Source organism: Diceros bicornis, chromosome 23 (genome assembly GCF_020826845.1).
Source record: "Diceros bicornis minor isolate mBicDic1 chromosome 23, mDicBic1.mat.cur, whole genome shotgun sequence".
In the NCBI taxonomy this organism is placed as follows: Eukaryota; Metazoa; Chordata; class Mammalia; order Perissodactyla; family Rhinocerotidae; genus Diceros; species Diceros bicornis.
The window spans coordinates 6,237,644-6,263,272 of NC_080762.1; positions in this window are offsets into that span (position 1 = coordinate 6,237,644).

Below are 25,629 nucleotides of genomic sequence, written 5' to 3' on the forward strand. Positions count from 1 at the left end.
GGCCAACACTACCTTGATACCAAAATCAGACAAGGACAATACAAAAAAAGAAAACTACAACCCAATATCATTGATGAACATCAATACAAGAATACATTAAGGGGATCATACACAATGAACAAGTGGGATTTATTCCAGGGAGACAGAGATGGTTCAACACCTGCAAATCAATCATCGTGAAACACCTCATTAACAAAATGAAAAATAAAAATCACATGATTATCTCAATAGATGCAGAGAAAGCACTTTGAAAGATCCAACATCCATTTATGATAAAAACTCTGAATAAAATGAATATAGAAGGAAAGTACCTCAACATAATAAAGGCCATATATGACAAACTCACACCTAATATCATACTCAACAGAGGAAAACAACGACAGCTATCCCACTAAGAACAGGAACCAGACAAGGATGCTCACATCTGCCCCTCTTTTTTTAACATAGTATTGGAAGTCCTAGCCAGAGCAATCAGAAAAGAAAAAGAAATAAAAGGGATCCAGATTGGAAAGGAAGAAGTGAAAGTGTCACTATTTGCAGATGATATGATTTTACATATGAAAAACCCTAAAGAATCCACCAAAAAACTTTTAGGAATAATAAAGGAACATGATAAAGTTGCAGGATACAAAATCAACATACAAAAATGCAGTACAGTTTCTATACAATAACAACGAAGTAGCAGAAAGAGAAGTCAAGAATATAATCGCATTTACAAATGCAACAAAAAGAATAAAATACCTAGGAATAAACTTAACAAAAGTGGTGAAAGACCTATACACTGAAAACTATAAAACACTATTGAAGGAAATTGAAGATGACACAAAGAAATGGAAAGATATTCTGTGCTCTTGGATTGGAAGAATTAACATAGATAAAATGTCCATGCTTCCTAAAGCAATCTACAGATTCAGTGCAATCCATATCAAAGTTCCAACAACATTTTTCACAGAAATAGAACAAACAATCATAAAATTTATATGGAATAATAAAAGACCCTGAATAGCTAAAGCAATCCTGAGAAAAAAGAACAAAGCTGGAGATATCACACCACTTGATTTCAAAATATACTACCAAGCTACAGTAATCAAGACAGTATGGTGCTGGCACAAAAACAGACACATACAGATCAATGTAACAGAATCAAGAGCCCATAAATAAACCCACACATCTATGACCCACCAAGTGCAGGCTCAGCCCCTGGGTAGGTGCCCTTCCCACCTAGAGCACAGCAGCTCAGCTAGTCCTCTGCTGAACGCAGAGGCCCTGCCCACCTTGCCTGGCCCGTTTGCCCAGTGTAGAGGCCATGCCCATGTGAGCGCAACCTGCAAAGCAGATGAGGTGTAATCAGAAACTACAGCTCCTGACCCCACCACCAGCAGTGGCAGGTGGAATCTGTGACCTGATACTACCAAACATGCACAGGCAAAGGATCAGTTCATTAAAAACTGTGAAGAACTACATTAACACTTCAGAGTAGAAGGAAAATGACAAGTCTACAGAAACCAATCCTGAACTCAGAGAAATTTACAAACTTAATCACAGAGAATTCAAAATAGTTATCATAGAGAAACTCAATGAGTCACAAGAAAACTCAGAGAGTTCAGTGAGCTTAGGAATGAAATAATGAGCCAAAGGAATACTTCACCAAAGAGATAGAAGCTCTAAAAAAAAAGGTAAACAGAAATTCTGGGTATGAAAAACATAATTAATGAGGTAAAAAATAATCAGGAATCCATAAAAAATAGAGCTAATGTTATGGAGGACAGAATTAGTGATTTAGAGGATAGAAATGTAGAAAAGCTTGAGGTGGAGGAGGAGAAAGAACTACATTTTTAAAAAAATGAAGAAACTCCTTGAGAAATATCTGACTCAATTAGGAAAAGCCATGTAAGGATAAAGGTATTCCAGAGGGAGAAGAGAGAGAGAAAAGACCAGAGAGCTGGTTCAAAGAAATAATAGCAGAGAACTTCTCAAACCTGGGGAAGGAACAGGACTTACAAGTACATGAAGCCAACAGAACTCCTAATTACATCAATGCAAAAAGACTTTCTCCAAGGCATATACTATTAAAACTGGCAAAAGTCAATGACAAAGAAAAAATATTAAGGGCAGCAAGGCAGAAGAAAATAATCTACAAAGGAACCTCTATCAGGCTTTGAGCAGATTTCTCAATAGAAAGCTTATAGCCTAGGAGAGAATGGAATAGTATACTCAAAATACTGAAAGACAAAAACTTTCAGCCAAGAACACTCTATCTAGTGATAGAATCCTTTTGATATTATGGAGAAACAAAAGCTTTCCCAGATGAACAAAAACTTAGGGAGTTCATTGCCACTAGACTCCCTTACAATAAATGATGAAGGAAGACCTCCTACCAGTAACAAACGGCAAAGGTTTACAAAACCTTGCTCAGGGAGATAATAGATCAAATCAGAAAATTGCAGCTTTCTATCAGAATAGGTCAGTAAACACTTAATTACAACATAAAAGGCAAAGGGAAGGAAAGCATCAAAAATAACTATAAAAACTTCAATTTAGTCACAAACTCACACACAGAAAAGAACAATTTGTGACAATAATAATTCAGAAAGGGAAGAGGAAGGTGATGGAACTTGCTCAGGCTAAAAGAGATAAGAAGCTATCAGAAAATGGATTATCTCATCTATGAGATCTTTTATGCAAACCTCATGGTGACCACCAAACGAAAAATCAGAGCAGAGCCACAATTTTTAAATAAAGAGAATACCATCACAGAAAACCACCTAAGTGAAATGGCAGTCAGAAATACAAGGGAAAAGAAACAATGGAAACATAGAACTACCAGAAAACAAGAGATAAAATGGCAGTACTAAGCCCTCGTATATCAGTAACGCTCTAAATGTAAATGGGTTGAATTCTCCAATCGAAAGACATAGAGTGTCTGGATGGATTGAAAACAACATCCAACAATATGCTGCCTCCAGGAAACACATCTCAGCTCTAAAGACAAAGATAGGCTAACAGTGAAGTGATGGAAGATGATACTCCAAGAAATGGCAAGGAAAAGAAAGCAGGTGTGGCCATACTTATAGCAGACAAAGCAGACTTCAAGATAAAAAAAGACAATGAGAGACAAAGAGGGCCAGTATATATTGATGAAATGGACATTCCACCAAGAGGACATATGACTTATGACTATATATGTACCTAACAGAAGAGCACCAGAGTATACAAAGCAACTATTAACAGACCTAAGGGAAGAAATTGACAGTGACACAATAATAGTAGGAGACCTCAACAGCCCTCTTACATCAATGGATAGATCATCCAGACAGAAAGTCAACAGGGAAACAATGGCCTTAAATGAAATACTAGACCAAGTGGACTTAAAAGATGTATATAGAACATTCTGTCCAAAAACAGCAGAATACAGATTCTTCTCAAGTGCACATGGAATTTTCTCAAAGATAGATCATATGTTGGGAAACAAGGCAAGCCTCAATAAATTGAAGATTGAAATCCTACCAAACATCTTTTCCAACCACGACGTTATGAAACTAGAAATCAGCTACAAGAAAAACGCAGGAAAAGTCACAAATATGTGGAGAATAAACCAACTACTGAAAAATCATTGTATCAACTAAGAAATCAAAGGATAAATTAAAAAAATATCTGTAGACAAATGAAAATGAAAAGGTGACATACTAACTCTTATGGGATGCAGAAAAAGTGGTTATAAGAGGGAAATTCATAGCAATACAGGCCTACCTCAACAAAGAAGAAAAATTTCAAATAAGGAATATTAAACTACACCTAACAAAACTAGAAAAAGAAGAACAAACAAAGCTCAAAGTCAGCAGAAGGGAGAAATAATAAAAGTTAGAGCAGAAATAAATGAAACAGAGACTTAAAAATAGTAGAAAGGATCAATGAAACTAAGCGCTGGTTCTTTGAGAAGATAAACAAAATTGACAAATCCTTCACCAGACTCAATTAAAAAAAGAGAGAGAGAAGCCTCAAATAAATAAAATAAGAAATGAAAGAGGAGAAACTACAATGGACACCACAGAAACAAAAAAATTATAAAAGAATACTGTGAAAGACCATATGCCAACAAATTGGGTAACCTAAAAGAAACGGATAAATTCTTAGACTCATACAACATCCCAAAACTGAATCAAGAAGAAATAATCTGAATAGACCGATCACAAGAGATTGAAACAGTAATCAAAAACCTCCCAAAAAACAAAAGTCCTGGACCAGATGGCTTCTCTGGAGAATTCTACCAAACATTCAAAGAATATTCAATACCTTTCCTTCTCAAATTATTTCAAAAAATTTAAGAAGACAGAATGCTTGCTAACTCATTCTATGAGTCCAACATTACCCTGATACCAAAACCAGGCAAGGACAGCACAAAGAAGGAAAATTACAGGCCAATACCACTGATGAACATAGATGTAAAAATCCTCAACAAAATATTGGCAAACCAAATACAGCAATACATTAAAAAGATCATAAATCATGATCAAGTGGGATTTATACCAGGGACACATGGGTGGTTCAACATCCACAAATAAATCCATGTGATACACCACAGTAACAAAATGAGGAATAAAAATCACATGATCATCTCTACAGATGCAGAGAAAGCATTTGACAAGATCCAACATCCATTTATGATAAAAACTCTGAATAAAATGTGCACAGAAGGAAAGTACCTCATGATAATAAAGGCCATATATGACAAAACCACAGTCAAAAATCATACTTAATGGTGAAAAAATAAAAGCCATCCCTCTGAGAACAGGAACAAGACTCGGGTGCCCACTACTGCCACTCCTATTCAACATAGTACTGGAGGTTTTAGCCAGAGCAATTAGACAAGAAAAAGAAATAGAAGGTATCCAAATTGGAAAAGAAGAAGTGAAACTCTTGATATTTGTGGATGACATGATTCTATATAGGAAATCCTAAAGGATCAATCAGAAAACTATTATAAATAATCTACCAGTACAGCATAGTTTCAGGGTACAAAATCAACTTAAAAAAAATCAGTTGCTTTTCTATACACTAGTAACGAACTAGCAGAAAGAGAAGTCAAGAATACAATCACATTTACAATCACAGCAAAAAGATTAAAATACCTAGGAATAAAGTTAACCAATGGTGAAAGACCTATACACTGAAACAATAAGACATTATTGAAAGAAACTGAAGAAGATATAAATAAATGGAAAGATATTCCATGCTCATGGATTGGAATAATAAACATAGTTAAAATTTCCATACTACCTAAAGCAATCCACAGATTCAGTGCAGTCCCAATCAGAATCCCAATGACATTCTTCACAGAAATAGAAGAAAGGAATCCTCACATTTGTATGGAATAACAAAATACCCCAAATAGCCAAAGCAATCCTGAGAAAACAGAACAAAGCTGGAGACATCACAATCCCTGACTTCAAAATATACTACAAAGCTATATTAATCAAAACAACATGGTACTGGCACAAAAACAGACACACAGATCAACGGAACAGAATTGAAAACCCAGAAATAAAATCAAACATCTACAGACAGCTAATCTTTGACAAAGGAACAAAGAACATGCAATGGAGACAGGAAAGTCTCATCTCAACTTCCCAATGGTGTTGGGAAAACTAGACAGCCACGTGCAAAAGAATGAAAGTAGAGCATTATCTTTTGCAATACACAAAAATTAACTCAAAATGGATTAAAGACTTAAAGGTAAGACATGAAACCCTAAAACTCCTAGAAGAAAATGTAGGCAGTACACTCTTTGACATGGGTCTTAGTAGCATCTTTTTGAATACCATGACTACACACGTAAGAGAAACAAAAGGAAAAACAAACAAATGGGAATACATCAGACTAAAATGCTTCTGAAAGACAAGGCAAACCATGAACAAAACAAAAAGACAAACTACCAAATGGGTTGTGAATGAGAAAATATTTGCAAATCATATATCCAATAAGGGTTTAATTTCCAAAATATATAAAGAACTCATACAACTCAACAACAAAAATGCAAACAACCCAATCAAAAAATGGGCAGAGGATATGAACAGATATTTTTCCAAAGAAAATATACAGATGGCCACGGGCACATGAAAATATGTTCAACATCACTAATCATCAGGAAAATGCAAATCAAATTTCAGAATGGCTATAGTTACCAAGACAAAAAATAACAAATGTTGGAGAGGATGTGGAGATAAGGGAACCCTCAGAAACTACTGGTGAGAGTGCAAACTGTTGCAGCCACTATGGAAAACAGTATGATGATTTCTCAAAAAATTAAATATAGAAATGCCATACGATCCAGTTATCCAGCTACTGGGTATTTATCCAAAGAAAATGAAGTCAACAATTCAAAGAGACTTATGCACCCCCATGTTCACTGCAGCATTATTAACAATAGCCAAGACTTGGAAGAAACCCAAGTGCCCATCAACTGATGAATGGATAAAGAAGATATGGTATATATACAATGGAATACTACTCAGCCATAAAAAGACAAAGTCATGCAACGTGCAACAACATGGATGGACCTTAAGGGTACGATGTTAAGCGAAATAAGCCAGACAGAGAAAGACAAACCCTTCACGATTTCCCTCATATGTGAAAGATTAAACAAACACATGCATAAAGAGAATAGATTAGTTGTTACCAGAGGGGAAGGGGATTTGCAGTGGGCGAAAGAGGTAAAGGGGAACAGATATCTGGTGATGGATAAAAAGTAGACTGTCGGTGAGCACGATGCAGCCTATACAGAAACTGATAAATAAAAGGTACACCTGAAATTACACAATGTTGTAAACCATTATGACCTCCATAAAATAATTGAAATAAAAAGAAAACAATGAACGCATCATGATTGATTTTTAATTAGAGTAATCAAAAAATAATACCTACCATTTTCAGTTATAATCATATAAAAATAGTAATATGTATCAATTACTGAATAACTATAGCCTCTTTGGTGGGGTAGGGGTGGAGAAAGGTGGCAAAGAATTCTGATCCACTGGTGTGGCCAGAGCAGATGCCTCGGTGCGCTGAGTAGTGTGTCCTCCATAACTTTATTCTTTCAAGCATCACTTTGACATGTTCCCGGAAGCTTGCCCTCCTTCTAGCTGAGTTAGGTGTCTTCTTTATCCTCATATAACACCTTTGTGCATAAATAGTAGAGTACTTCATTTACTGAATATTTACCCACTGTTCTTTCAGTGCTAGACACAGGTGTTAGGAATTTAATGGACTCTATTGCTGTTATCGATTTTGCAGAATGTCCAAGCTAGAAGAATGACAGAACCAGAATTATTAAAATCCAAGTCCCCTGACAATCTATTGTTCATTCTTGTATGCTAAACAGATGATTTTATTGTGGATCATTTTTACTCAGATACACCTCTAAGACAGTGTTCATTTACTCTCTGGGAGAATTCCATGCAATGGCGGTGGAGAATGGTCTAGAAATGGATGGTCAGTTTATATTCAATGAATGGAGCATCTGTAAGCATGATATAAAAATCAACTTGTTTTTGGTTATGGCAAAAATACAATTCTTTCCCGACCATTTTACCTTTTTTATTATATGAGCTCTGGCCAATGTTAAGATGAGCTGGCATTTTCTCAGAACACGCTGATTTGGGAGCACAGACCCCCAGTCACGGCTTTGATAGATGAGTCTTTGACCTGGCAGAAACTCAGTTCCCTGACATATCCACATGCAACCACTGTATGCCACTGTTACCACATAACAGCTTCAAAAAACTGAGATGTAAGAATTCAAATTTCCTGCTGGAGAATAGCTTCAGGGGTTAGGCTTAGGGTATTAGTTTGCTAGGGCTGCCATAACAAAGTACCTAGTTTGGGTGGCCTAAACAACAGATACTTATTTTCTCATAATTCTGGAAGTTAGAAGTCTGAGATCAAGGTGCTACAAGTCTGAGATCAAGGTTTTCTATTTTGCTCAATGAGTCATAATCCATTATTATCATTATTTATTTTGACAAATATATCAATTATATATATTTACAATTGATAGGTATATCAGTTGGTTGGTTTCATTTGAGGCCTTCCTCCTTGGCTTGCAGATGCTCATCTTCTCTCTGTATCTTCACATGGTCTTCCCTCTGTGCGTGTCTGTGGGTAATTTCTTTTTCTTATAAGGACACTAGTCATATTAGATTAGGGCCCACCATAAAGACCTGACTTTAACTTTATTAACTCCTTAAAAACCCTATCTCCAAGTGTAGTTACATCTTCAACATATGGATTTTGGGGGCATACAGTTTAGCTTCCAAACTCCTCCCTCTTCGGCCCCCCAAATTCATGTCTGTCAAGCATGCAAAATACTTTTACACACACACATGCTCAAGCAAATGGACTCTGGTGTTAAACAGCCTAGGTTCACATTCTGACACTTCCCACTTAACTAACTGCATGCCAAGCCCTTTAATCTCTTGAAGGTTCAACTCTACCATCTGCAAAACTGCCAAATCCTGTGGGAAGGAAAAGGGAATGTGCTTAAAGAATTCAATCCAGTACCAGGCATAGAGTAAGCGATCTGTAATCAGTAGCTCCTGCTAACTTATGCACTTTTTATAACTCCCTCACTCTCTAAGATGACTGAGCCCATCAGCAGAGTTCAGTTATGTAGGAGAACTACAACATAAATTAAAAAGAAGAAGAAAATCCTTATCTCAAGGTTAAGTGCTTTGGAGGAGACATTCAATCATTTTTATGCATGGGTAGTTAAAAGGGAGAGTATCCTGGTAGCTCTGAGGTTGGAAAGATATTACTGGAGAGCTGTTCTGGGAACCCCTGTAAACGAACATTATTTAACCATCTCAGTGTTTGTGTATGTGATGGAGGGTGAGCGTGGAGACAGGAATGGTTGCACAGTAATGAATATTGTGTAATCTGTATAGCAAGGATTGAACTTTGACCAAATAGATGTGTGGTCTTTGTCCTTGACTTCTGGAAGGTAGTCTCTAAACTCTTGGGAAGTAATGCCTGATAGAAGTGTTTCGGTTTGCCTGGGATCCTTGGGTCACCTTAGATAGATTAACAATGTCATTGAGGGTAGAGAAGGTCATGAGGTATCAGTTCAACTTCTGGAAGGACTGGAATTTGAGATGGGCAGTCTCGTGCCTCATTGTGTGGGCTGTCAACCCACATGCCATCATGCCAACATAATGGAGCCCTGATAAAATCTCTGGACACAAGGCTCAAGTGAAATTTCCAGGTTGGCAATATTTCATGTGTGTTGTCGTGTATTGATGCCAGGAAAGTAATGCTGCCCACCACTCCATGGGGAAAGGACAATTGGAATCTCTGCACTTGGAACTTCCCTGGACTCTGTCCTATGTGCCTCTTCTCCTTGGCTGACTCTAATCTGTATCTTTTAGCTATAATAAACCATAACTATGAGTATAATATGAGTCCTTCTAGAAAATTATCAAACCTAAGAGTTACCTTAGAAACTCCAAAACTGGGAATTGGCTTCAGTAGTGAGGGTGATCTTGGGGACTGTTCCTTCTGACTACACACACACAATTCCACTTTTGTTGGGAAGGAAGGAAAGGCAGAGAGAAGGGAGAGAGGGTGGGAGGAAAGGAGGGAAGAAGAGAAGAAAGAAGATGTCACCCACTGTCTATCTGTGTAGGTATATGTTTGCAAGCACATGGAGACAGCATGGAATTATTTTTGCTTATGGTAGGCAGAATAATAGCCCCCACAAGGATGTCCTTGTCCCAATACCCAAAACTTGAAAATAAGTGAGATTACAAGGCAAAGGGGAATTAAAGTTGCAGATGGATTTACAATTGCTAATAAGCTGACCTTATAATAAAAAGGTTACTCTGGATGATCTAGATAGGACCAAGGTAACCAAAAGGGCCCTTACAGGTAGAAGAGGGAGGTGGAAGAGGAGAGTCAGAAGGAGACGTGACTAAGGAAGAATGGTCAGAGAGATGCAAGATTTAGAAGATGGAAGAAAGGGGTCATTAGCCAAGGAATGTGGTTGGCTTCCAGAAGCTGGAAAAAGCAATGAAATAGATTCTCCCCCTAGAGGCTCCAGATAAGAAACCAGCCCTGCAGACACCTTGATTTTAATGAGATCTGTATTGGACTTGTAACCAACAGATCTGTAAAATAATAAATTTGTGTCATTTTGTGATAACACTAAATTTGTGATGATTTGCTACAGCAGCCACAGAAGACTAGTATAAATGCCTAAGTATCAATATTGGCTACCTGAGAGAGATGGGAGAGATTGTTTCACTTGTTATTCTGAGTAAAACTTTAAAAAAATTAGAGTGGGGACTACTTTCCTAGAAGATATTCTCCTCCCTTTTGATGCTGAAGATTCCAACATGAATGTTCCTTAAATAACTCAACCTCATTAGGCCCAAAACCTAATTTGTCATCTTTCCAGAAAACTCACCTCCCTTCCTCGTGCCCCCCTCTCTGCTAATGGCACCACTCTTTCCTTGTCACCCGAGTTCAGAATCATTCTCTGGGGTCAGGGGTGCTGCCTTCATATTTCTCAAACCCAGAACTTATTTTCTATTTCCACTGCCATCATCTAGCTTGTCACCTCTCACTAGAACTGTGATGCCGACACCCAGCTGGCCTCTCTGCCATCACCTCTCCCCACTCTGGTTCAGTCCTACTTTGGCTTTTCATTTCCTACAGACTCATAGTTTAATTTCTTCAATTCAGCCTCTTCATTTCTTTTTTCTTTCTTTTGCTACAAAATGCCTTCTTACTCCAAATGTATTGTTATTTTAATCATACCTCACAGATTTTAATGAAGAATTCTGATTTTTATATTCTATTCTGCCATATAAAAACCTAATTGTCCGGATCATTTTATTTGTATATACAAGTTTTGATTCAAATACTACTTGAACTCATACCAGTAGTGTTATCCAGAATTAAAAACTTTAATTTCTAGTTATACACTGTGAAGTCAATTTATAATATTATTACTATAATTATTAACTCCTTTTTGCTGTTATATTTTTTCAAAGTATTACATGTAAATGTTAAAAAGATGACTAATTCTCCAAAGCTGATATTAAAAAATAACAGTTGCTGACCAAACTCCTCCCCACCTTCAACTCTCTACTCCCCAGAAGTAACCACTTTCAATTCTTTTTCTAAGTGACCTGCTTTATCTCACTATTTCTTGCTATTTCAGTCTTAGGTATTATATAGTGACTTCTTACTATGAAAGATGAGGGTTTACTGTTCCATTTCCTCCTTTTCCATCCTACTCATGTGTCAGAATTTGTTGGTTAGATAATTACAGACTGTTTATATTGTTCTGACTCTATAGGTGTTATTTATACTTTAGCAACACAGTGCATTGAGCTTACACTTTCCTTTTCTGCACAACTTTTTGTTTTGTCTTTGGAGTTAATAATTGTCTCATGTTATTTTTTGCTTAGCTTTGAATGTACCTATCACTAATTCATCCAGAAACCTCTGCCTGAGATATTAACCTCCTCTCTGGAAGTCTTTCATCTTGCTCCAGGGGACATCCCTCCTGGAACCTCTCCCCTCCCCTGCCTGTCTGGACTGGCTCCTCTCTGAGCTGCCTCATGACCACTATCCAGGGGTGGCATCCCGCTGGTTCTCTTTTCTCTCTCCTATATGCATCTGTGGTGGCTCCATTTCATGTCTTCCTCTTTCTCAATTTTCTTTCTTGTTTGGGGATGGAGGAGAGCACAGCCTCCATTAACTTCTTCAGAAAGACTATTGCTTTCCCCCCAACTTTTTATTTTCAAAAAAAAATTAAACCTAGAGAAAAATTGCAAGAATTTTACAATCAACACACATATTTTAAACATTTTACCATATTTGCTATTTCTGCCTCTCTCTTTCTTTCTCTCTCACCTCTCTGTCCTTCTCCTTCTCTCTACCAATCAAATCATCCCTATGTGAACTACTTGAGAATTATTTACAGACGTCATAACTTCACCCCTAAATACTTCATCGTGTGCCTTCTGAAAGTCATGCACATAGGACCTAAGTTGCATAGCAATAGTACACTTACCACACTCAGGAAATTTAACATCAAAACAATACTATTATCTAAAATACATCCATACTCACATTTCCTCAATTTTCCCAATAATGTCCTTCATGCATTGCTTTTTTCTTCCACCCAGGATCCAATCACAGGTCTTGCGCTGCATTTAGTTGTTAGGTTTCTGTAGTCTCCTTTAATCAGAATGGTTCACTAACCCTTTCTTTCCCCCACTTTTCATAAAATTGACGTTTTTGAAGTAAATTCTAGGAGAGTTGTTTTGAAGAATATTCCTCAATTTGGATTTGTCTCATTTCTTATGATTATATTCAGGTTAAACAAACTCTATTTTCTGTAGGTATGTTATACAGCTCCTGTTGTATATAACCTTAAAAGAGTTGTTTCTTAGAAGGTTTAGTTCTTCACCTTGGAAACTCATGTAAGAGATATAGAAAACAAATACATACACATACATACGCATATGCACGCATACGCAAACAAAGTTTGTGCGTAATTTCAAGTGGCTCACAGACCTTCCCTGAAGCCTATCTGTACAAGTGCATGAAACCTTGGCAAAGACTCTGCTGTAAACACAATCGACATGGGTGATGGGACTGATGTTCCCCCTACTCAGCAGCAGTGCTTGAGTTACTTTTTAGTCTACAATGTTTCTTAGAAATGTTACCTCTTAAGGTACTGTTATAGGCTGACTTGTTACGCCAGAATTCATACATTCAAGTTCTAACCCCCAGTACCTCGGAATGTGAGTGTATTTGGAAATAGGGTCTTTAAAGATGTAATTAAGTTAAAATGAGGTCATTAGGGTGGGCCCTAATCCAATATGGCTGGTTTCTTTATGAGAAGAGATTGTGACACAGAGACACCAGACAGGTGCACACAGAGAGCAACAGGTATGTGAAGTTACAGGAGAAGACGGCCATCTGAAAGTCAAGGAGAGAGGCCTTTGAAGAAACTCACCCTGCTGGTGCCTTGATCTTGGGCTTCCAGCCTCCAGAATTGTGAGAAAATAAGTCTCTGTGGTTTAAGCCCCACAGTCTGGGGTACCTTGTCTGGAAGCCCTACAAATGAATACAGGTACCTTTCTGAATCTCCTTAGAAATGTTTATGATTTCCTTCTCTATTTCCCTGGTACTTCATTAATACCACTAGTGTAGCACATATCACACTATATTATGGTTAAAAATGTCTGTTTCTTCTACCAAACTGAAGCCCTTTAGAGTAGATACAGAAACTGAACACTCTTGCATCTCCTAACACCTGGCTTAAACTCTGGGCCTTGGTGGTACTCAGTCATCATTTGTTACTGTGGATTGAGTAAAAGCAGCCAAAGTACCATTATTTCATGGGTAAGACTTCCTTTGAGGTAATAGCTATTTCTGAAATGCTGGATGTAGAGAAACATTTAGATGACATACAAAGTTATACATATAAGTTTGTCAAAATTTATAACAGTGTTTCACTAGACATTTATGAGGTGGACTTAGACCTCCAAGGTTATTTCTGAAATCATTAAATAATTTATTCAGGAAGTGTTCATTGAATGTCTTCTAGGTACTGGCCTTTGTGCTAGACACTGGAAGTAAAAGGCAAGGCTAAACTACCCCAGTCCCTGCTCCCATGGAGCTGACATGCCAGAGGGGTCCCCAGGTTTGGAGAAATAACCCAATTCCTGCCAGGGTTCAGAGAAGTAGAATGAATCCACAGCCTGTACCTTCATGGACAGGCACTTGTGGGGCTGCTCTCCCAAGCCTTGGAGAGCGCAGATAGCATGGTGGCACTCTGGTTTTAGGATGTCTCTTCTAGAGATGTCTCTAGAATTTGAGTCATGAAAGAGGCCTGATTGAGAACACTAAACACAAGAAAAGCCTGCTAAAGCTTGGAAAATTATTGGAAGTAAAATGAATTCTGAGTTTTGAAATGAACAAGAAAGGGCTGCTAGAATTCTAACACTAGCAGTGTTACCAAACACAATTTGTTTACTCAACACACAGTAGGGCCAATAATTGAAAATGTCAGGCTTGTGGCAAGGAAAGAGGGTTTATTATTATTGAAAGGCAGCTAGAGGAGGAGATGGGAGCTAAAACTCAGATCCACCTTCTCAAAGGGAAAAAGGTAGGGGTTTTTAGATAGGGGAGGGAAATCATGTGCTGGGGTTTTAGGCAGGGAAAGGGAATCATGTGGACTCGCTGGTTGGCTCCTTCCCACCAGCCTGCATTTGGCCTTGAACTGAATATTGACATTTTAACCTTGATTTCTGGAAAAGACAGCTAACTCATATTCTAAGGAGGGACAGAAAGACCTGGTCAATTTTAAACAATTGTTTATACAGAATATGCACAGCTGCAGTTAGTACAGCTTATCACAGAGTTTTTTACTTTAGGGAAGATTTTTTTTATGAGTATCTTTTTTTTTCCGTGCCAATTATTGCCTTTTTATTTTAAATTTTTTTTTATTTTTTAGTGAGGAAGACTGGCCCTGAGCTAACATCCATTGCCAATCTTCCTCTTTTTACTGAGGAAGATTAGCCCTGACCTAACATCCATGCCCATCTTCTTCTATTTTGTATGTGGGAAGTCTCCACAGCATGGCTTGATGAGTCGTGCGTAGGTCCCTGCCTAGGATCTGAACTTACAAACTCTGGGCCACCAAAGTAGAACGTGTGAACTTAACCACTATGCCACCAGGCTGGCCCCACTTCAAGGTATACTTTTTAACTTCTTAGTTCTCAGTTTCAATCTCCCACTGTCATTTCTTAATTCCACAATCTTGTGGGAATAAGAGCATCGTCTCAGATATGTCTACTTCCTGCTAAATGGGGGTGTCATAAGGGGGCCATGGAATGGAACAACATGACCTGCCTAATAAAACGACTTTTAGTGTTTTTTTCAGTGGGATTTTTACAAGGCATTGTTATAATCTATCTTGTAAACTTACGTGTAAGTTGTAACAACAGTCGACACCACAAGAGAGGCAAATACCAATAAATATTATGGCAATTAGAATTATCAATAATTTTTCCCACCAGGTCATCCTTGAACCCCGAAACCAGTAAGCTCTGATGATGTCATTGTGTGTTCAGGTATCTTTCAAGTGGCTTAAATATATCAAGTTGTCCAGCTTCAGTTTGCAGAGCTTCAGGAACAAGGGTGGTTTCAGTTTTTAATTGTTTTAAATGAAAACGACAGAAAAAAATTGATCTGTACCAGATGTTTGTGGAGGCTAGAAGAATTCAGGATCCAGTCCAATTTACAGATACAAAACAAAACAAAAACCTCAAGGACAATTAGCAGAACCAGAATCCAGCTTCCACAAATGTGTGTTATAGGTTCTATTGAAACAACTTTTTAGATACATTGGTTTGGAAAATAAGTTTAGTTTTAATAAAGTTGGCCTGATTATTTACATAAGTAGAGCAAGAATAGCAATTGATCATATAGGCTCTTTTGAATCTGTGCTTCTGGAACTTTTAGAGGAATCTTAGGTTGAATTTTAAAGGCCTCTTGAGGCCAGGAAAGCCAAGCAAAGGACTTGTCATCAGATTCTGCCCACAATACCTACAGATTTGGGTGAATTCCTCTCTTCTCAAGGTCCCAAAATATCCTGGGGTTCTCTGTACCTGCTGGAGAAGTGACCTCCTTTACTCACCTGGTATGGTTGCTATAAGCAACCATATTGTTTGCTTACCCTGTAAGCAAGATACCAGACCAATATTTTGAAGTGACTTTATTCCATGTAGTCCAATCTTTGTTACTCAAAAGCTATCTGGTCATATCTGAGTCTGCATGTTTTTTTTAAATATGACATTCTGGTCAAAGCTTTGGTAATACAACCAATGTTTCTTATTGTGTCTTTCTATAAGAAGAACAGATTTTTATTGAACTTATACAAATAACTATATTTGCATGGTTATAAGAACACTCATTTATCAAGCGTTTTCAAATTCTGGATGTATCAGATAGGGAGAAAAAGATAAATGCTTCATTTAATTTTCTTTACAAATTGTTATAAGTCATAGTACCCTAAAAAAAAAGAGTAAAAGGTTTCCTTAAATCTGGAAAAAGAAAACATTTAAAATATCATCGCTATTTCAAAGATCAAGTCATAAATATTATAATCATCATCATTAATTTATTTAGTTCCATGTAATCAATTTTTGATCTTTTGTTAGCAGTTTTATGAGGCTGTTTTTCCACTAGAGTTCTGTAATTTCTTACCCAGCTGAGTTTCAAAATCTGAAAGTTTACCAGAAACTTGCATTCTAGAGCAAGAGTCAGAGTCCCTTCCATGAATCTCTCTGAAGATGAAATATATTTGCAAAAACATCAGAGTAAAACAACAAGTGTCTGCAAATAACAAAACACTCAAAAATGGCAATTGACAAAGACACTTGGCTATTTCTGTGACATATAACACTTTGAGATAAATACCAGAGTTATGACTGACAAGGACAGATCAGAATTTTCACAATGATACATAATTTTTTAAAAAACATTTATATTAATGAATTTATCCACTCAATATAACCTAGGAAGGCTTATTATCATTTATTTGATAATGTTTTCTATGTAATTTAACATACCAAATAAGTATAATTAGTTTAATCTCTTCCTCTCTATAGAAAGAGAGAAAAAAATTTTTTAAAGTCTCAAGGCTTATTGTAAATTTTCAAGGTTCCTTTTTAAGTCAAAAGAAACATTTTAATTTTGAGGGATGTTTGTCAAAAATATCAAAAGCTTTTTAAAAACTTGGTCAAATAGGAAACAATGCTTAGTCATCCACTCAATCATGCTGACAACAGAAGATGTCTAAGGCAAACAGAGTTAAATAGTCAAAAACAACCTTAATAGAGAGACCTCAGTCCTTTTGAACATAGGAAATTATTTTAACAAAACATAGATTTTCTGTCTTTTAGGTAAACTTACTTAAAAGTAAAGAAAAACGTTTTATAACCTCTTTATCCAGAACAGGCCAAAATTTCAAGAAAATTATCTTTTAAGAGAGATAAGCCAAATTCTAATTTTACACCAGCTTACTTTTCATATTGAAACTCATTCATTTAATTGAATTCACTTTAATCTCAGACAACTTGACCATGCACAAAACGCCTAAGAATTTTACTTCTGCAAAACTGTCACCTACTTTTTACATTCATAATTTGTCCCATCCCTTCTTTTCTTTCCTTGCACTTTAGAACAAATTTATCTTCCTTAACAAAACAAACAAAAATATCTCTATTTTTATACCTTCTTTACTGAAAACATACATTTTACTTTTCTTATATATAGACTTTTTAGAAAGATGTTTTCTTACAGAAAATTTCTCAGCATGCACAAAACATGTTTATCAATAAACCTAAGCATCTTTTAGTTTCTCTGAGATAAGAAACCAAAGGCAGACAAATCTATGCTCAGTAATCAATTTTTAGTACTTTATCTTGTTTTGAAATGACTTAGCCACCCAAAAAACTCTTATCATTTAACTTAATTTAGTAAAAGTCTAAAGTTCCAAGTTACCAAAAAGATTTCGGAAGCTATTTTTCAATCATATGTATGATAAAACATAATTATTGTATCCAAAATCTTTCACCCATTTTTATCTATTTAAATTATTTGTTGAGCCAGCTCTGATAGCCTAATAGTTAAAGTTCAGCATGCTCTGCTTCAGTGGCCCAGGTTCCCTTCCAAAGCATGTAATCACAACACTCATCTGGCGGTGGCTCACAGAAGAAGCAGAAGAACTTACAAGTATACACAACTATGTACTGGGGCTGGTGGTGGGGAGAGGAGAAAGATTGACAACAGGTGTGGCTTTGAGTGAATCTACTGATAAATAAATAAATAAACAAACAAATAAGTAAGACTCTGAGAGTTCAGGGTTCAGTGACCTAAAACTGGCTTAGGCTGCAAAAATATTAAAACAAGTCAGAGAATCTTTAGCTAGTCCATATAGAAGAAAAGACCAAATGTGTTTACCATGGGAAGAAATGTGGTTTGTGACCCACAGAGGAAGCAAGCTCATAGCATAGATATTATAGAAAAGAAGAGAAAGCTTATAGTTCCATATACTTCTGTAAGGAAAGGTCTTTTTCAGTCCAATGACTATTCTAGACTTGTAGTTAGGGACACCACATGGCAGATCCTAAAGTTAAAACATGATGAAAGAAGTCATCTGGCCCAAACATCAGTTCATCAGAACAATGTTATTGTTGAAACAACTGTGTCCTGACTGGTTAAACTACTGATTTAGGAGGCTTAGGGAGTTAATGCAGAGCCAGAATTATAATCCAGGTTATTCAACTCTGATTCTACCCACTTGCTACTGTACAGATGATGCATATTTTTTCTCTTACATCACAAATCCCTGAGAACATATGATGAGATTTATGAAAAATGTACATATACACATAGCAACAAAATTACTTGAAGCTATCAATGCCGTTTTCATAACATTACATCCAGTAAAGCTAATTAACTTACAGTTTTAATATTTTTAGACAAAGAAAGGGATTCAGTTGAATTCTGATTTTTTAATGGCAGGAAAATATTATAGTAGAAACATTATTAACTATAACCCCTTAGTAAAAAATAGGTTTTGCACTGATGGAGGAATCAATTTTTATGCAAAATATAATTGAAAATCAGCTAAAAAGGACAATCAGAAAGGAAAGTAAATGCCTGAAATGGTAACTCTGTTTTTAAATAATAATTATTTGATGTTTATAGTGAATATTGCATCATTAAGAATCCCTCTGAGTGATGTCAGCATCATGGCAAAATGAGTTGTTCCTTAGTCTTTCCCCTATAAGTTACAATTAAATGGGCATTCATTAACCAACAGAGGATTCTCTGCACAACACAACAGGACTTGTGAGAGATTCACAGAGCTATACAACTGAAGGTGGGTGGACTGGATCCCTGGGAGGCAGTGGAACTAAGTAAGCACACCTCTCCCCCTCCCCAGGGACAGCAAGCCAAGTTGTGGATCCTCATACAGAAGTCACGCATGACGTTAAGAGGAGGTAGGGACAGTCTGACCTGCATGAACACGTTCAGAGTTGCAGCCTGGCCTGTGGGAGCACCCAACAAGCCGCGGTGGACCTGCCTATGGGAATGCTCTTCACTGAGTGGTCAGGCTCAGCCCCTACTTGGATTCCCCTCCCCCCTAGCTCAGCACAGGTGAGAAGTCACCCTGCCTTCTCAGAAGGTGCCCCCACCGCCACAGCACAGAAGCCTGTTGGATACAGTGAGTGCTGGCTCAGCCCCTCCTACCCAGCACACAGCAACTCAGCCAGTCCCCTGCTGAGCACAGAGGCCCCACTTATGGTACCCAACATGCCTGCCCAGAACAGAGGCCTTGCCCATATGAGCACTACCTGCAGAGCAGCTGGAGCCAATCCAGGTGAGCACAGAGTAGCCCTACATGCACAACTTACAACAGATCAGGCAGGATCAGATAACACAACTCCTGCCTGCCCCTCAATAGAGGCAGGTGAAATCTGTGACCTGATACTACCACAAATGTGCTGGCAAACAATCACTTCATCAAACACCATGAAGAATTACATTAACACTTCAGAGCAGAAGGAAAATGACAAGTCTCCAGAAACCAATATTGAACACACAGAAATTTATGATCTAAATGACAGAGAATTCAAAATAGTTATCATAAAGAAACTCAATGAGTTACAAGAAAACTCAGAAAGACAGTTCAATGAGCTCAGGAATAAAATTAATGAGCAGATGGAATACTTCACCAAAGAGATGGATACCCTAAAAATAAACCAATCAGAAATTCTGGAAAATTGTGGAAAAGAAGAAAACAATTAATAAGATAAAAAATAATCTATAATCTATAAAAAAATAGAGATGACATTATGGAAGAAGAATTAGTGATTTAGAGGATAGAAATATAGAAATGCTTAGGGCAGAGGAGGAGAGAGAAGTAAGATTTTTTTTAAATGAAGGAATTCTTTGAGAAATATGCATTTCACTTAGGAAAAGCAACATAAAAATTACAGGTATTCGAGACAGAGAAGAGAGGGAGAAAGGAGCAGGGAGCTTTTTCAAAGAAATAATAGCTGAGAACTTCCCAAATCTTGGGAAGAAACTGGATTTACAAGTACGAAGCCAATAGAACTCCTAATTACATCAGTGCAAAAAGACCTCTCCAAGGCATATACTATTAACAGAGGTAAAGTGAATGAAAAAAAAATATTAAGGGCAGCAAGGAAGAAGAAAATAACCTACAAAGGAACACTTATCAGGCTTTCAGCGGATTTCACAGCAGAAACCTTACCAGCTATGAGAGAATTGAATGAAATATTCAAAATACTGGAAGACAAAAACTTTAAGCCAAGAATACTCTATCCAGTGAAACTATCTTCAGATACAATGGAGAAATAAAAGCTTTCCCAGATAAACAAAAGCTGAGGGAGTTCATTGCCACTAGATCTCCCTTATAATAAATGATGAAGGAAGCCCTCCTACCTGTTAGAAAAAGGCAAAGGTTTACAAAACCTTGAGCAAGGAGCTAAATAGACAGGTAGAATCAGAAAATTGCAGTTCTATAACAGAATAGGTAAGTAAACACTTAATTACAACACAAAAGGCAAAGGGAAGGAGAGTACCAAAAATAATGATAAACAATTCAATTTAGTCACAAACTCACAACACAGAAAAGAAAAATTCATGACAATAATTCAGAAGGGGAAGCGGAAAGGGATGGAACTTGCTTAGGCTAATGAAGATAAGAGGCTATCAGAAAATGGACTCTCATCTATGAGATCTTTTATACAAACCTCTTGGTAATCACTAAAAAAATCAGACGAGAGCCACAATTCCTAAATAAATAGAAAACAGAGAAAACCATCACAGAAAACCACCTAACAAAAATGGTAGTTAGAAATACAAGGGAAAAGAAACAGCAGAAATATAAAACTACCAGAAAACAAGAGATAAAATGGCAATATTAAGCCTTCATATATCAATAATCACTCTAAATGTAAATGGATTGAATTCTCGAACTCAAAGTCACAGAGTGACTGGATGGATTAAAAAACAAGACCCAACAATATGCAGCCTCCAGGAAACACATTTCACCTCTAAAGACAAACCTAGGCTCATAGTGAACAGATGGAATATGATACTCCAAGCAAATGGCATGCAAAAGAAAGTATTTGTTGCCATACTTATATCAGACAGAGCAGACTTCAAGATAAAAATGACAATGAGAGACAAAGAGGGGCAGTATATAATGATAAAAGGGACATTCCACAAAGAGGACATAACACTTATGAATATATATGCACTTAACACGGGAGCACTGCGGTATATAAAGCAACTGTTAACAGACCGCAAAGGAGAAGTTGACAGCAACACAATAATAGTGGGGGACCTCAAAACCTCTCTTACATCAATTGATAGATCATCCAGACAGAAAGTCAACAGGGAAACAGTGGCCTTAAATGAAATACTAGATCTGATGGACTTAATAAATATATATATATATATAACATTCCAACCCAAAACAGCAGAATACACATTCTTCTGAAGTACACATGGAACATTCTTAAAGGTAGACCATACGTTGGGAAACAAGTCCAACCTCAATAAATTGAATTAGATTGAAATCATACCAACCATCTTTTCCAACCACAAACTAGAAATCAACTACAATAAAAAAAGCTAGAAAAGTCACAAATAAGTGGAGAATAAAAGACATGTTGCTGAACAACCATAGGATCAATGAAGAAATCAAAGAAAAATCAAAAAATACCTGGAGACAAATGAAAGTGAAAGAACAACGTATCAACTCTTATGCGATACAACAAAAGCAGTCCGGAGGGAAATTTATAGCAATATAGGCTTACCTCAACAAATAAGAAAAATCTCAAATAAGTAATCTTAAATTTTACCTAACAGAATTAGAAAAAAAAAGAACAAATCCCAAAGTTGGTGGAAGGAGGAAAATAAAAATTAGAGTAGAAATAAATGAAATAGAGACTAAAAAGATGGTAGAAAGCATCAATGAAACTAACAGGTGGTTCTTTGAGAAGATAAACAAAATTGACAAGCCCTTAGCCAGACTCACTAAGAAAAGAGAGAAGCCTGAAATAAATAAACTTAGAAATGAGAGAGGAGAAATTACAATGATTACCTCAGAAATACAAAGGATTATAAGAGAATACTATGAAAAACTATATGCCAACAAACTGTATAACCTAGAAGAAATGGATAAATTCTTAGTCTAATACAACCTCCCCAAACTGAGTCAAGAAGAAATAGAGAATCCAATAGACCAATCACAAGTAAAGAGATTGAAACAGTAATCTAAAACATCCCAAAAAACCAAAGTCTAGGACCAGCTGGCCTCTCTGGAGAATTCTACCAAGCATTCAGAGAAGATTTAATATCTATCTTTCTCAAACTATTTCAAAAATTGAAGAAGACAGAATGCTTCATAACTCATCCTATGTGGCCAACATTACCCTGATGCCAAAAACAGACAGGGACAACACAAAGAAGGAAAATTATATGTCAATGTCACTGATGAACATAGATGCAAAAATCCTCAACAAAATATCGGCCAACTTAATACAGCAATACATTAAAAAGATCATATGCCATGATCAAGTGGGATTCATATCAGAGATGCAGAAATGTGTCAACATCTGCAAATCAATCCATGTGGCACACGACATTAAAAAAATGAGGATAATCACAAGATTTTCTCAATAGATGCAGAGAAAGCATTTGGCAAGATCCAATATCCATTTATGATAAATACTCAATAAAATGGGTATAAAAGGAAAGCACCTCCACATAATAAAGGCCATATATGACACACCCAAGCCAACATCATACTTAATGGAGAAAAACTAAAAGCCATCCCTCTAACAACAAGAAGAAGACAAGGGTGTCTACTCTTACCACAAATTCAACATAGTACTGGAGGTTTTGGTCTGAGCAATTAGGCAAGAAAAAAAAATAAAAGGTATCCAAATTGGAAAGGAAGAAGTGAAACTCTCACTGATTGCAGACAACATGGTCCTATATATAGACAACCCTAAAGAATCCACCAGAAATCTATTAGAAATAATCAAAAACTACAGCAAAGTTGCAGGGTAAAATATCAACTTACAAAAATCAGTTGCATTTCTATATACTAATAATGAACTAGCAGAAAGAAAAGTCAAGAAAACAATCCCATTTACAATTCCAACAAAAACAATAAAATATTAGGAGTAAATTATCCAAGGAGGAGAAAGACCTATACACTTAAAACTATAAGACATTACTGAAAGAAATCAAAGAAGACATAAAGAAATAGTAAGATATTCCACGCATATGATTGGAAGAATAAACATAGTTAAAATGTCCATACTATCTATAGCAATCTACAGATTCAATGCAATTCCAATCAGAATCCCAATGACAACCATTTCTTCATGGAAATAGAACAAAGAACGCTAAAATTTATATGGAACAACAAAAGACCCTGAATATCCAAAGCAATCCTGAGAAAAAAGAACAAAACTAGAAGAATCACAATCCCTGGCTTCAAAATATACTACAAACCTATAGGAATCAAAACAGCATGGTACTGGCACAAAAACAGACACATAGATCAAGGGAACAGAATTGAAAGCCCAGTAAAAAAACCACATATCTACAGACAGCTAATCTTCGACAAAGGAGCCAAGAACTTACAATGGAGACAGGAAAGTCTCTTCAATAAATAGTGTTGGAAAAACTGGACAGCCACATGTAAAAGAATGAAAGTAGACCATTATCTTTCACCAGACACAAAAATTAACTCAAAATGGATTAAAGACTTGAATGTAATGCCTGAAACCATAAAACTCCCAGAATAATATATAGTCAGTACACTCTTTGACATGGGTCTTAGCAGCATCTTTTTGAATACCATGTCTACTCAAGCAAGGGAAAGAAAAGAAAAAATAAAGAAATGGGACTACTTCAGAATAAAATGTCTCTGCAAGGCAAAAGAAACCATGAACAAAACGAAAAGACAACCCACCAACTGGGTAAAATATTTGCAAGTCATATATCCAACAAGGGATTAATTTCCAAAATATATAAAGAACTCATACAACTCAACAAGAACAAAACAACCTGATCAAAAATGGACAGAGGATACGAACAGATATTTTTCCAAAGAAGATGTACAGAATGCCAATAGTCACATGAAAAGATGTTCAATGTCATTAATTATTAGGTAAATGCAAATCAAAACTACAATGAGAAATCACCTCACACTTGTCAGAATGGCTATAATTAACAAGACAAGAAATAATAACTGTTGAAGAGGATGTGGAGAAAAGGTAGCCTTCATACACTGCTGGTGGGAATGCAAACTGGTGCAGCCACTATGGAAAACAGTATGAAGATTTCTCAAAAAAATTAAACATAGAAATACCATACGATCCAGCTATTCCAGTACTGGATATTTATCCAAAGTACATGAAATCAACAATACAAAGAGATCTATGCAAGCCTTATGTTCATTGCATCATTATCCACAATAGCCAAGACGTGGAAGCAACCCAAGTGCCCATCAACTGATGAATGGATAAAGAAGATGTGGTATATAAAAATAATGGAATACCACTCAGCCATAAAAAGACAAAATCATCCCATTTGCAACAACATGTATGGACCTTGAAAGTATTACGTTAAGTGAAATAAGCTAGACAGAGAAAGACAAACACCATATGATTTCATTCGTATGTGGAAGATAAAGAAACACATGGATAAAGAGAACAGATTAGTGGCTTACCAGAGGGGAATGGATTGGTGGGTGGGCAAAAGGGGTAAAGGGGCACATATGTATGATGATGGATAAAAACTAGACTACTTGTGGTAAGCATGATACAGTCTATACAGAAGCTGACATAAAATAATGTACACCTGAAATTACACAATGTTATAAACCAATACAACCTCAATTATAAAAAATCCCTCTAAATTCACAAAGGCAAGTATAGTTTCTAGTTAGCTTATTTTTCTAAGTTCACTGACCTTAGTGCTTCTTACCTCTATATTTTCCTGCCTTCTATCCCTATTTTATAGCTCTTCCTCATTTTGCTAAGGTGGTGTATCACATTGTTGGATTTGCGGATGTTGAACCATCCCTGTGTCCCAAATATAAATCACACTTGATCATGGTGTATGATCTTTTTAACATTGCTATATTTGGTTTGCCAATATTTTGTTGAGGATTTTTGCATCTATGTTCACCAGGGATATTGGCCTGTAATATTCCTTCTTTGTTTTGTCCTTGTCTGTCTTTCATATTAGGGTGATGTTCACCTCGTAGAATGTGTTAGGAAGTGTTCCTTCTTCCTCAATTTTTCTGGAATAGTTTGAAAAGTATAGGTATTAAATCTTTTTTGAATGTTTGGTAGAATTCTCCAGAGAAGCCATCTGGTCCTGGACTTTTATTTTTTGGGATATTTTTGACTATTGTTTCAATCTCTTTACTTGTGATTATTCTATTCAGGTTCTCTATTTCTTCTTGGTTCAGTTTTGGGAGGTTGTATG